Raw genomic sequence first — 14887 nt, 5'->3', positions numbered from 1 at the left:
GCTCCTGAAGACAAGAAGTCCAGAAGTCATATCATCAGAAGCTGCATCATCAGAAGCTGCAGAAGTCATATCATCAGAAGCTGCATCATCAGAAGCTGCCTCATCAGAAGCTATTTCACCAGAAGCTGAATCTCAACTGGATTTGCAAAAGATTCAAGAATTGAAGAATTATCAATGCAAAAGGTGTCTATTGGATTCGAAAACACAAACAAAGGATTAGTGGAATTTTGCAACGGTCATTTCAAAGGTGTTTGAAGGCTTATGCTTGCAATTTGGACGAAAGCGTTGACATTGTACTTTGTACGAATTGTACAACCACGTTCTCCACTACTTTGTTTTGTGTCCACGCTTCAAGACAAGAAAACAGCTCTAGAATACGGTCTCGCCTGCATATATGTTCCTTTGGATAAGGAATGGATTTCAAATTGGTTCTTCATAGGACAACAACCAAATCAGGCAAAAGATCATTGGTGAAAGATCAAGCTTCAACAACGACTCTTTGGTGTGCTGGCAATTTCACAACGTCTCTTTCACACCTCTATATAAAGGAGTGAAGAATTAGAGTTTTGGTAATGCAAGAACACTGAACGAAAGACTCATAACATTTTTACAAGTGCCAAATCTCTGCTGAAATTGTTCTGCATTCACTTAGAATTTCTGTGTCTAAAAGTCATATCTTAGAAATTCTTAAGTCCTTTGAGTCTGTATCTGATTTGTATTGTGAGCACCTCTGATTGTATATCAAGTGTTCAACCTTAAACAATTTTCTGTGTAATTTTGTTTAGTTAGGAAGTCTCTTGCAGTTGTGCTTGAGCAGGAAGTCTCTTGATTGTGTTCTTGAGCAAAGGAAGTCTCTTGCTTGTGTGCTTGAGCATTGGAAGTCTCTTGCTTGTGTGCTTGAGCATTTGTAATCAGATATTACTCATAGTGAAATCTCCTTGGAAGTGCAAGGGGGACTGGACTACTTCCGGATTGTGGAAGGAACCAGTATAATTGCTTTGTGTCGTTCTTCTTCTCTCTCTCTCTCTCTCTGTTTTATTCCGCTGCATTTAGATTCTGATTATCACTTCAGAAGCTGTCTCACTTAGCTTCTGATCAGTGTGTTCAGTTTTTAGGAGAAACGAAGAATTTTTTAAAAAACACAATTCAACCCCCCTTCTTGTGTTTTTTCTCACCTTCAATTGGTATCTAGAGCCTTGGTCTGTTGTGTAACACTTAACCGTGCAACAGTCAAAGATCTGAGAAAAACATGTCTACTCCTCCTCCTACTGGTCCTAGTGATACTAGCTATAAGAATGTCTCACATGATTATAGTGATAGTAAGAAAACCAGCGTTGGAAAAGTTCCAAAGTTCAATGGAGATGCTGAAGAGTTCTCTTGGTGGAAGACCAACTTTTACAGTTACATCATGAGCCTAGATGAAGAATTATGGGATATTCTGGAAGATGGTGTTGGTGATTTAGTCCTTGATGAAGAAGGAGCTGCTGTGGATAGAAAGAAACATACTCCAGAACTGAGGAAACTCTACAAGAAGCATCATATTATCAGAGGAGCTCTTGTCACTGCCATACCCAAAGCAGAGTACATGAAAATGAGTGAAAAATCCACTGCTAAAGCTATGTTTGCTTCTCTCTGTTCAAATTATGAAGGGAGCAAGAAGGTCAAAGAAGCAAAGGCTCTTCTGCTTGTACATCAGTATGAGTTATTCAAGATGAAGGATGATGAAACTATTGAGGAGATGTACTCAAGGTTTCAAACCTTAGTTTCTGGGCTACAGATTCTAAAGAAGAGCTATGTTGCTTCTGATCATGTAAGCAAGATACTCAGAAGCTTACCTGCAAGATGGAGACCAAAAGTGACTGCCATTGAGGAAGCTAAAGATTTAAACACTTTAAGTGTCGAAGATCTTGTTAGTTCTCTCAAAGTTCATGAGTTAAGTCTTAATGAACATGAGACTACTAAGAAGAGTAAATCAATAGCTCTTTCATCCAAAGGCAAGTCATCAAAAGCTCTCAAAGTAGTTGAATCTGAAGAGGAAGAACAGTCAAGTTCAGATTCTGAACCAGATGCTGCTGAAATGGCCATGCTCTCAAACAGACTTCAATATCTGGCCAAGAAGAACAGAAAGTTTCTCTCCAGAAGGGGTAACTCCAGAAGCTCAAAGAAAGAAGATCAGAAGGGATGCTTCAACTGTAAGAAGCCTGGACACTTCATTGCTGAATGCCCTGATCTTCAAAGAGAAAAGTCAAAGGATAAGTCAAAGAGGTCTACATTCAAACCAAGCAAACTCAAGAAGCAGATTAAGCAGAGTTTAATGGCAACCTGGGATGATTTGGGTAGTGAATCTGGATCTGATAAAGAGGAAGCTGATGAAGATGCAAAGGTAGCTGTTGGGTTGGTAGCAACAGCAACTTCAGAAGCTGGATCAGATTCAGACTCAGAAGATGAAAACGAGGTATATTCCAAAATTCCCAGAGATGAACTTGTTGAGTCTCTTAAAGAACTTCTTACACATTTTGAAGTAAGAACCAATGAGTTGAAGGATTTAAAAGAAAAATATGCTGATTTGGTACAACAGCAAAAATCAACTCTATTGGATCTGAAAGCTTCTGAACAAGGACTTAGGGGCTTTGACTTCATGTGTAAAACATATGAAGACCAGCTCAGGTTCTTATGTCAGAAGCTACAAGAAAAGTGTAATGAAAAACCTTTAAGTAACCATGAAATTGCTCTTGAAGATTTCATTATATCTGGCATTGACAGAAGCAGAGTGGCTTCTATGATTTATAGCATTTACAAGAACAATGGCAGAGGAATTGGTTTTCCAGAGGTGAAACTTGAGAAAACCAATCTAAAATCTTGTTGTGAATGCATCAAGGAAGGTCTGAAAACATTCTTTGTACCAGAAGGGGCTGAGTTGGAAACTGTTGTTCAATCAGAACCTGAAGCTTCTAGTCCTAAGGCTAAGATTACTTCAAAGCCAAAGAACTCTAAGTCAAAGGCTATGATCAAATCTGATTCCAAGACTTCAAAGGTCAGGATCCTGAAAAGATCAGAACCTATTCCTCAGAGTCTGGTGAAACCAAAATCTGGGGCTCTGAAGTCTAAGTTTCAGAAGAAGACAGTTACTGCTTCTGAAGTACCAAAACCTAAGGTGATGGTTAATCAGAAGCAACCCAACTCACAGCACAAGGTACAAGAAGTGAAGAGTAAAGCCTTAAGTACTAACCTTCCAGGACCCATAGAACAATGGGTACCTAAATCTAAAAATGTCAATGATGCAGGTATGTCTAAGAGCAGTGCCAAAGCAAAGATCATGGTACCTAGACAGTGGTTGCTCAAGACACATGACAGGAGACAAGTCCATGTTCCTCAACCTAACAATGAAAGAGGGAGGAAATGTGAAATTTGGAGGCAACCAGTCAGGCAAGATCATAGGTACAGGAACTATTGGTAATTCCTCTACCTCAATTAATAATGTATGGTTGGTAGATGGTCTTGAACATAACCTTTTGAGCATTAGTCAATTTTGTGATAATGGTTATGATGTGCTTTTTGAAAAACCCAACTGTACAGTAATCAACAAGGAAGACAAATCCATTGTGTTCAAAGGAAAGAGAGTTGACAATGTCTATAAAATCAAATTTTCTGAACTGGCTGATCAGAAGGTGATGTGCCTACTATCAGTGAATGATAAGAAATGGATGTGGCACAGAAGGTTGGGACATGCTAACTGGAGGTTAATCTCTAAGCTTAGTAAGTTACAACTTGTGAAAGGGCTACCAGACATTGACTATCATTCAGATGCACTCTGTGGTGCATGTCAGAGAGGGAAAATTGTGAAATCATCTTTTAAAACCAAAGACATTGTTTCAACCTCAAGACCTTTAGAATTACTCCATATTGATTTATTTGGACCAGTAAGTACTGCATCCTTATATGGAAGTAGATATGGATTAGTCATTGTTGATGATTACAGCAGATGGACTTGGGTGAAATTCATAAAGAGTAAAGATGTTGCGTGTGATGTATTCAGTAGCTTCTGCACTCAAATTCAATCTGAAAAAGAATCAAAAATTTTGAAAATCAGAAGTGATCATGGTGGAGAATTTGAAAATGAGCCATTTGAAGCTTTTTGTGAAAAACATGGAATTTTCCATGAATTCTCTTCTCCTAGAACACCACAACAAAATGGGGTTGTAGAGAGAAAGAATAGAACTTTACAAGAAATGGCCAGAACCATGATTCATGAAAACAATTTACCAAAACATTTTTGGGCAGAAGCAGTGAATACAGCTTGCTATGTTCAAAACAGGATCTATATTAGACCTATTTTGGAGAAAACAGCATATGAACTCTTTAAAGGAAGAAAACCCAATATCTCTTACTTTCATCAATTTGGATGTACATGTTACATTCTGAACAACAAGCTCTACCTAAAGAAATTTGATGCCAAGGCCCAAAGAGGAATCTTTTTAGGTTACTCTGAAAGGTCAAAGGCATACAGAGTGTATAATTCAGAAACACTTTGTGTTGAAGAATCTATGCACGTTAAATTTGATGACAAGGAGCTTGAAGATAAAACTTCAAAGCAAGGTGAAAGTTTTGCAGAGATACAGGTTCCTGAGGCTACTCCAGAACCTGATCAGATAGCTGAGTCTGAAGATAGTCCAGAAGCTGAACCCACATCAGAAGCGCAAGATGAAACTGCTTCTGATGAAGCACAAGATGGCTCACATCAAGAAGATCCTCCCAGAAACACATTCAAACACAAGTCTTCACATCCTGAGGAGCTAATCATTGGAAACAAAGATAGTCCAAGAAGAACAAGATCACATTTCAGACAAGAAGAGTCAATGATTGGACTAATCTCAATGATTGAACCTACAACAGTTGATGAAGCACTTTCAGATGATGGATGGATCCTAGCTATGCAAGAAGAGTTGAATCAATTTCAAAGAAATGATGTGTGGGATCTGGTACCCAAACCTCAGCACAAGAACATTATTGGAACAAAATGGGTATTCAGAAACAAGCTGAATGAGCAAGGTGAAGTAACAAGAAACAAAGCCAGGCTTGTTGCACAAGGGTATAGTCAACAAGAAGGCATTGATTACACTGAAACGTTTGCTCCAGTTGCAAGATTGGAAGCAATCAGGTTACTTCTTTCCTATGCAGTTAATCATGGCATAATATTATATCAAATGGATGTCAAGAGTGCATTTCTAAATGGTGTCATAGAAGAAGAAGTGTATGTCAAGCAACCTCCTGGATTTGAGGATATTAAATATCCTGACCATGTTTTTAAACTGAAGAAATCACTATATGGCTTGAAACAAGCTCCCAGAGCTTGGTATGATAGACTAAGTAATTTCTTAATCAAGAATGATTTTAAAAGAGGACAGGTTGATACTACACTCTTCAGAAGGACCCTTGGGAAGGATATTCTTGTTGTGCAAATATATGTTGATGATATAATATTTGGTTCTACTAATGCATCTCTTTGCAAGGAATTTTCTGAGTTAATGCAGGATGAATTTGAAATGAGCATGATGGGAGAGCTGAAGTTCTTCCTTGGCATTCAAATCAATCAATGCAAAGATGGAGTCTATGTTCATCAATCAAAGTACACAAAGGAGCTTCTGAAGAAGTTCAAACTTGAAGATTGTAAAGTGATGAACACTCCAATGCACCCTACGTGTAACTTAAGCAAAGAAGATGGAGGAGCTAAAGTAGATCAGAAGCTGTATAGAGGTATGATTGGTTCTTTGTTATACCTCACTGCATCTAGGCCAGATATTTTATTCAGTGTATGTTTGTGTGCAAGATTCCAATCAGATCCTAGAGAATCTCATATGACTGCTGTCAAGAGAATCTTCAGGTATTTGAAAGGAACAACTAATCTTGGACTCCTTTATAGGAAATCCTTAGATTATAAGCTAATTGGATTCTGTGATGCTGATTATGCTGGTGATAGGATTGAAAGAAAGTCAACCAGTGGCAATTGTCAATTTCTGGGTGATAATCTTATATCCTGGGCTAGCAAAAGACAAACAACTATTGCTATGTCTACAGCAGAAGCAGAATACATTTCAGCTGCAAGTTGTTGTACACAACTACTTTGGATGAAACATCAGTTGGAAGATTATCAGATAACTGCTAACAGTATTCCCATTTATTGTGATAATACTGCTGCTATTTGTTTGTCTAAAAATCCAATTTTGCATTCAAGAGCTAAGCACATTGAAATCAAACACCATTTTATCAGAGATTATGTTCAGAAAGGAATTTTAGATATACAATTCATTGATACTGAAAATCAATGGGCTGATATATTTACTAAGCCTTTAACTGTTGAAAGATTTGATTTTATAAAGAAAAATTTGAACATGCACTTTGTATCTGATTAAATGCTTGCTTGCTCCTGAATAGGATTTTAGGTTCTGAAGTTAGTTCAGAAGCGGTAGTCCATCAGAAGCTCTTTATTGAGGTTCTGAGGAAAACTCGCTTCTGATGATGACGTCAGCATCTGAAGTCCAGAAGCTGGATTTGTTGCTTCTGAATAGTTGAATTAGTGGAAACGTTGGAAGTTACCTTTTAAAAAGTAACTTCTGGCCCACTAACTTGGTAGTTACTCTGTGAACTTCTTACGTGGCCTGTATGTGTTGGTGTATAACTAAAAGGGCAATGATGATTTAAAAACTTTGAAAGTACTTTTCACGCGCCCCCAATTTTGTCATTAATGTTATGTTTGTTTGTCTCTTTTGAATTGCAATCGTTTTACTTTTAACACTTTGACAATTCACACACTCTCACTCACAACAAACACATTTGCTCTCAAACCTCTTGCGAAGTAAGCGCATTCTCTCAACCTTAGAACCCTAAAATCTTCATCTTCTTCAAATCTTCGTCAATCATCAAATGGCATCATCAAGCTCGCAACGAGAAGTTTCAGTATCTACTTCACGGATGGTCCCTGAATTTGACTACAAAGGAAGAAGCATGAAATTGGAAGAATGGGAACTACAGGTTCAAATAGAAAATCCGGTGGATTTTGAATCACTCGCCTTCCATGAGTGTTGGATCAGAAGCTACTATGAAAAGCAGGAACTTACGCATTACTTCAAGATGTTGAATGGACCAACATACGAAGCATTGGTAAGACACTTCTGGGTGAGGGCTAAGGTTTATGACAAAGCTGCGTCTATAACTGAAGAAAGTCAGATGGTGTTGATTTATCCCGAACTGGAAGGGAAGACCAGAGAAGAAATGGGACTTGAGCCATTTACAGGAATTGAAATCAGGTCAAGTATTTGAAAGTACTTTTCACGCGCCCCCAATTTTGTCATTAATGTTATGTTTGTTTGTCTCTTTTGAATTGCAATTGTTTTACTTTTAACACTTTGACAATTCACACACTCTCACTCACAACAAACACATTTGCTCTCAAACCTCTTGCGAAGTAAGCGCATTCTCTCAACCTTAGAACCCTAAAATCTTCATCTTCTTCAAATCTTCGTCAATCATCAAATGGCATCATCAAGCTCAAAAGTTTCAGAATCTACATCAACCATGCAAAGCGTACCAGGATCTGGGTCCATCTACAAAGAGAAGACTATGGATATTCCATGGGAATCCTTAATAGTTCAAGTAGAGTCACCGGTGGATTTTGCTTCACTCAGGAAGTACGAAGTAAACATGGAAGGATTGATAGAGACTCAGATGCTGTCTGAGTATTTCAAGATGCTAAATGGGCCAACATATGTGAACTTGGTCAAGGACTTTTGGTTAAAAGCTGAAGTGTACAATGAAAAGCCTGCAAAAGTTGTAAGCAAACAAGCTGGGTCAAAGAAAGGGAAAATGGCCATGGATATGAATCCTACATCATTTGATAGCTTAGAAATAAGGTCTGAAGTGATGGGCATTCCTATAACCATCACTGAGGACGTTATAGCTAAAGCTTGTAGAATGCATGCAGAGGGTAGATTCCAAGAAATAGTCAGGAAGGAAGATGTCCTGCTACAAGGTTACTACAACACTCTTCTGGGTGGGAAGAAAGATGCCAAGCCTTCTGAAATGGAGATTCACAACAGGATGTTGGTGAAATTCAGTAATGATTGCTTCTTTCAAAGAGCAGGAGGGTCTGACCAACCCAACAACCAACAGAAGCTAGCAATTTACTTCATGGCTATTCTGGAAAAGATAAACTTCCCCAGATATGTAATGGATCATCTCTGCTGGGCCATAAACGAAAGCACTATAAGAGGAAGAAAACAAGTACCCTATGGGAGATTGCTGTCTGAAATCTTTTTTCAAGGAAGGGTGCTGGAGTTCTTAAAGAGGACAAGGAATGCTTCTGATAGATGTTTCGATGTCTCTACTGCTGAAAGGACTATCAGTAGCAGGAGCTTATGCTCTATGAAGTTCATCAAGGAAGCCCCTAAAGATGAGAAGTGGTTAGAGTTGACAACTGCTGAAACTGAGATAATCAGGGACTTTCCTCCCATCTTTAAGGAAAGTAACTCTGATTTCCTAGTTCAATCAGTTGCTGAGTACGTCTTGGAAGAAGTTGCAAATTCTCAGGAGGAAGCTGCTCTTGCTAAAGGAAAAAGGGCCAGAACTAGTACTGTGTCAGAAGCTGCTGTTGCTTTAACTGAGAAGCAAAAAGTTGCTAAGTCTGATGCTAAATTTGTTTCTGCCAAGGATAAAGGAAAGATGCAGAAGATTGGTGCTGCTTCTATTCCTCAGAAAAGAAGAAAAGGTAAGGCAGATTTGGTAATCACCAAAGAGCAGCTGGAGCAAGCTTTTGAAGATATAGAGAAAGAAGAGGCTGAGCCCAAGCTGAAGAAGAAGAAGGCTCCCCTTCAACTTGTGAGTCCTATGGTTGAGATGACTCCAATAAGGAAAAGGATGGCAGATGAACGTGCTTCTGATCTTATATCAGACAAAAAGGATCTAAAAGCACAATACAATCATCAAAGAGATGAAAAGCTCAAGGCTCTGGGTATGGAAGATTGTGATAGGTACTTCAAAGAGAAATTGGCTGAAGTAAGAGCCATTGCTGGTAAGTCTACTGAAGACAATGAGGATGAAGAAATGATGATTTTTATGGAAGATGCTCCAGAAGAGGGAACTTCAGAAGTAGTTCCTCAAGCTGCTGGTCCACAGAAGATCACTTCTGAAGGTGGCCCTGCAGCTGAGGTAATCCAGATTCCAGTCACCTCTACTTCCATTTCACCCCTTTCACCACAAGTACCTGAACCAATAGAAGACACTTCTGTCTTAGACAGTCTTGCTCTCCACTACTCAGGTGAGTTACCTATAGACAAATCTACCTCAGAAAAGGCCTCTGAAACAACTCCAGAAGCAGCTGCTTCTGAAAATGTTGTTTCAGAAAACCCCCATCAACAAACACCTGAACCACATAAACCCACAACACCCCCACAATCACCAACAGCTACCATTGACCCCCAACTCAACACTCATATATCAACTTCACCACAACAACCATCAACTGAAATTGAACACTCCCCACAACCAACTCCCATGGATATTGACAACTCTCAAGTCAATGTCCAAGCCTCAACCTCTACCGCACACATTGCTTCTGACCAGCCCTCATCTTCAAACACACAAACACACTTTACCATTCCAGTTCCTAACCCTGTTCAAGACCTGGAAATCAGTGATTCTGATCTTGAAACCCTTGAACAACCACCCACAAACATCCTGGAATCTGAATATATAAATGCTGAGCTTCTGACAATCCCTAGTCAAATGCATAATCTGGTGAATCAAAGAAGGTCAATTGATCTCACCAACGCATATGAAGACTCCTGGGCATCTCTTCAGAACCGGGCAGCTGAGCTTATTGAAAATATAAAGGCTAAATGCATCAGAGTCAAGCAAGCTTCAGTCAGAAGGCTTATGGAGCATTTGAATCAGAGTCTCAGAGTACGAAGTTCTACACTACTCCTGGCAAACCAGCCTTTCTTCTTAGAAACGGATTACTTGACCAGAGAAGCAAGGTTGTGTAAGCTTCTAAAGAAACAGATGGCACAGCAGCAGCAAGAGGCTAGAGAAAGGGAACAAGCTCTTCTCCAGAGGCAACAACAGCTTGAAGAACTGTTGCAGAAGAAAATTGAAGAAATGGAGGAGATGAAGAAACAACAACAAACCAACCATTAGTTGCACACCTTAGTGTTATCTTTTGTTTGCTGTGTGTTTTAAATTTTTTTTAGTCCTTGCTTCTGAAACCATCCTGTTTTATTTTTCTATGCTTCTGAATGCTTAAATGATTCTGACTGCGTAGTTGTTTCTGATATTTGGATATTCATGTTCATATACTTTGGTCTGATTTATTTAGTTAATTTCTTAGTATACTCTCTCATGTTTAAGTTTTTCTCAAATCTTTTTGTCTTTTATGCTTATTTTTTATATCATTTTTTTTGATAATGACAAAAGGGGGAGTATATGTGACAAGTATTTAAAGGCTCTGAGCCCCATTAACATTAATGGCACTTGAAATTTTTGAAAAACTTCTATCATTTTTTTTTACCTTATTGGTATAAGCTATGAACGAACGAAGAAGTATCAAAATTCAAGTAAAATTAATTGAACCATTCTTCTTATCTATAAGTTAATTCTTTCAATGATTCAATTTTTTAAAGCTCTGATACTTTTATTGTGCGAAAAATGAATTTAATTAACCTGGATAGAACTTAGGGGGAGCTTACAAACCTCACCTTAAAGACTATCAGACTCAGGGGGAGTTTGAGCTTACAAACCTCAGATTCTGAGCTTACAAACCTCAGAACCCCAAAGTCAACTTGTTAATTAGATTAACAACAATTGATCAATTTTAAATACTTTTGTTTGTCATCATCAAAAAGGGGGAGATTGTTGGAACAAAATGTGTTTAACAATGAACCTTAAAAAGTTTTGATGATAACAAGGTATTAAAAATTGTAAATTGGACTAGCTAATATTTGTTCAAGTGTACAGGACCATAATTATAAAGTTACATCATCATTGGTTCTGAATGAGCAAATAAAGAGCAAAGGAAACAACAAAAATTTGAAGCTTGGACGCTCCTGAAGGCAACTTGTTACTGAAGGGAAAAAGCGCTCCTAAAGTTAAGTCGCTTCTGAAGTAAGGATAGTGCTCCTGAAGTTAAGACGCTTCTGAAGTAAGAATAGTGCTCCTGAAGACAAGAAGTCCAGAAGTCATATCATCAGAAGCTGCATCATCAGAAGCTGCAGAAGTCATATCATCAGAAGCTGCATCATCAGAAGCTGCCTCATCAGAAGCTATTTCACCAGAAGCTGAATCTCAACTGGATTTGCAAAAGATTCAAGAATTGAAGAATTATCAATGCAAAAGGTGTCTATTGGATTCGAAAACACAAACAAAGGATTAGTGGAATTTTGCAACCGTCATTTCAAAGGTGTTTGAAGGCTTATGCTTGCAATTTGGACGAAAGCGTTGACATTGTACTTTGTACGAATTGTACAACCACGTTCTCCACTACTCTGTTTTGTGTCCACGCTTCAAGACAAGAAAACAGCTCTAGAATACGGTCTCGCCTGCATATATGTTCCTTTGGATAAGGAATGGATTTCAAATTGGTTCTTCATAGGACAACAACCAAATCAGGCAAAAGATCATTGGTGAAAGATCAAGCTTCAACAACGACTCTTTGGTGTGCTGGCAATTTCACAACGTCTCTTTCACACCTCTATATAAAGGAGTGAAGAATTAGAGTTTTGGTAATGCAAGAACACTGAACGAAAGACTCATAACATTTTTACAAGTGCCAAATCTCTGCTGAAATTGTTCTGCATTCACTTAGAATTTCTGTGTCTAAAAGTCATATCTTAGAAATTCTTAAGTCCTTTGAGTCTGTATCTGATTTGTATTGTGAGCACCTCTGATTGTATATCAAGTGTTCAACCTTAAACAATTTTCTGTGTAATTTTGTTTAGTTAGGAAGTCTCTTGCAGTTGTGCTTGAGCAGGAAGTCTCTTGATTGTGTTCTTGAGCAAAGGAAGTCTCTTGCTTGTGTGCTTGAGCATTGGAAGTCTCTTGCTTGTGTGCTTGAGCATTTGTAATCAGATATTACTCATAGTGAAATCTCCTTGGAAGTGCAAGGGGGACTGGACTACTTCCGGATTGTGGAAGGAACCAGTATAATTGCTTTGTGTCGTTCTTCTTCTCTCTCTCTGTTTTATTCCGCTGCATTTAGATTCTGATTATCACTTCAGAAGCTGTCTCACTTAGCTTCTGATCAGTGTGTTCAGTTTTTAGGAGAAACGAAGAATTTTTAAAAAACACAATTCAACCCCCCTTCTTGTGTTTTTTCTCACCTTCAAAATGGACTCATGAAATGTAACATTTCTAGAAATGAAGATTTCTTTGGTGTTTAAATCATAAAGAACAAACCCTTTAAAGCCTGACTTGTACCCCAAGAAAACAGACTTTCTAGCTCTAGATTGTAACTTGGTTCTGTGAGCTTGAAGAGTGGAAGCATAACAAAGACAACCAAAAACTTTGAAGGAATTAACATCAGGTAAAGTATGGTAAAGGACTTGATAAGGGGACTGGTTTTTGAGAACAAGAGTTGGAACTCTATTAATAAGAAACACAACATGTAAAACAACATAAGACCAAAAGAAATTAGGAAGTTTGGATTGAAAAAGGAGGGCTCTAGCAACATTCAGAATATGTTGATGCTTCCTCTCAACTCTACCATTTTGTTGAGGGGTTTCCACACAAGACCTTTGATGAATGATGCCATGAGAGGCATAAAAGGCAGGCAAAAGGAATTCAGGTCCATTGTCTGACCTGATGATTTTAGGGGTAACATGAAATTGATTTTTAATGAGATGAACAAAGTTTTGAATATGTGAAGGTACTTCAGACTTGGTTTTGAGTAATATAACCCATAAAAATCTACTATGGTCATCAACAATAGTGAGAAAATACCTATGACCATGTATGGAAACTTTAGCAATGGGGCCCCAAATGTCTAAGTGAAGTAGTTCAAAATTAGAGGAGGCAATAGAAGTACTTAAAGTATAGGGTAGTTTCTTTTGTTTAGCAAAGTGACAAATGTTACAAGTGGATTTATTATCAACATGAATATTGGGATACAATTGATGCATCTGAGACAGTCTTTGATTGGACAAATGTCCCAATCTAAAGTGCCACAGTGCTGAAGAAGGTACATGAATATTGAAAGTACAAGAAACTGAATTGCAAGATTGCAATGAACTATTATTGGAATGAAACTTAGGAATGCTATCAGAAGCAGAATCAGAGAGTGAAGTAGCAGGCATTTTCAGTCTATAAAGTCCATCACAGAGTTCACCCAAACCAATCATCCTGTGTGATTTCACATCCTGTATGGTACATACATCTATCACAAAATGTATAGCATAAGTCATAAGTTGAAGAAGTCTAGAAACAGAAATCAAATTGACCTTGAAATGAGGAGAATATAAGACATTGGTGATATGAAAAGAAGAGGAAAAGAAGACAGTACCAGCATAATGAACTAAAACAGATTGACCATTTGGTAAAGTAACATTGAGAGGTTTAATTTTGTAAAAGGAATGAAGCAATGAAATAGAAGAACAAATGTGTTCATTAGCACCTGAGTCTATAAGCCAGTGGGGTGATTTAACATGTAAGGAGCAGGAAAATATAGTGTTTATACCTGCAGAAGAGGAAACAGGTGCAGAAAGAACATGATTAGTGTTGGCTGAAGTAGTATTTGATGGTGGAGGGATCAGGGAGGATTGTTGGAGCAAGTTAACAAGATGAAGATACTGATCTTGAGTCAAACCAGTTTGAGAGATAGTTGAAGAACCTACAACAACACCTTGTGAATCAGGAACAACCTCTGAATTCACAGCATGAGTAGAAGGAGTTCCCTTGTTAGCATTAGGGAAACCATGTTTTTGATAACAAAAATCAACAGTGTGATTTGTCTTATGGCAAAAGGTGCAATATTTGGAGTTATTCTTTGGAGGATAAGAACCATAATTAGGTTTGCCACGTCCAAAAGGTTTTCTTGCTTCAGAAGCATTCACCAAAATGCTAGAATCTTCAATAGATGGAGAAGTAATAATGGTGGAATTGTTACTTTCTTCCTGAACAACAAGAGAGTATACTTTGTTGATAGAGGGAAGAGGCTCCATGAGTAAAACCTGAGTTTTGACAACTCCAAAGTTATCATTCAAACCAGTTAAAAACTGAATGACTTGATCCTCCAAACGAAAATTGCGAGCAGATCTCATAGATTCACAACGACATGGATGAGGACAGGTGCACATAGGCATAGGACGATGTGAATTGAGTTCTTCCCAAAGAGACTTCAACTCAGTGAAGTATTCAAGAATAGATTTGGTACCTTGTTTCAAATTGTTGATAGCAGTGCGTAAAGAAGCAATTCTGATTCTATCAACCTTAGAGAAACGTTCTTGAAGCTCTATCCACACATCAATGGCGTATTCATGGAATACAATAGTCTGAGCAATTTGTGCAAAAACAGAGTTCAGAATCCAAGAGTGAATCAAGTAGTTACAGCGATCCCAAGCACTACGGTTCAAATCATCAATAGGAGGAATTGGAATAGATCCATCAATGAAGGAAAGCTTGTTCTTCGCGCCTAGAGCACGCTTCATAGAACGATGCCAAGCGAGGTAGTTAGAACCATCAAGAAGAGGTGTAACTAACACAGAGCTTGGACTTTCACTAGGATGCACATAGTATGGAGAATTCGTATCTGGTTGATGAGCAACTGGTGCTTGACGAGGAGGCATGATGAAGAAGAAGCAAGAAATGCGAATCAGAGAAAACAGAGTATGATCGTAAGAAAATGTAG

The sequence above is a fragment of the Medicago sativa genome, chromosome 2 (genome assembly GCF_051527215.1).
Source record: "Medicago sativa cultivar Bolivia chromosome 2, Bolivia_mono, whole genome shotgun sequence".
Lineage (NCBI taxonomy): Eukaryota > Viridiplantae > Streptophyta > Magnoliopsida > Fabales > Fabaceae > Medicago > Medicago sativa.
The sequence above is the reverse complement of the archived record's forward strand: the minus strand, read 5'-3'. Positions refer to the sequence as shown.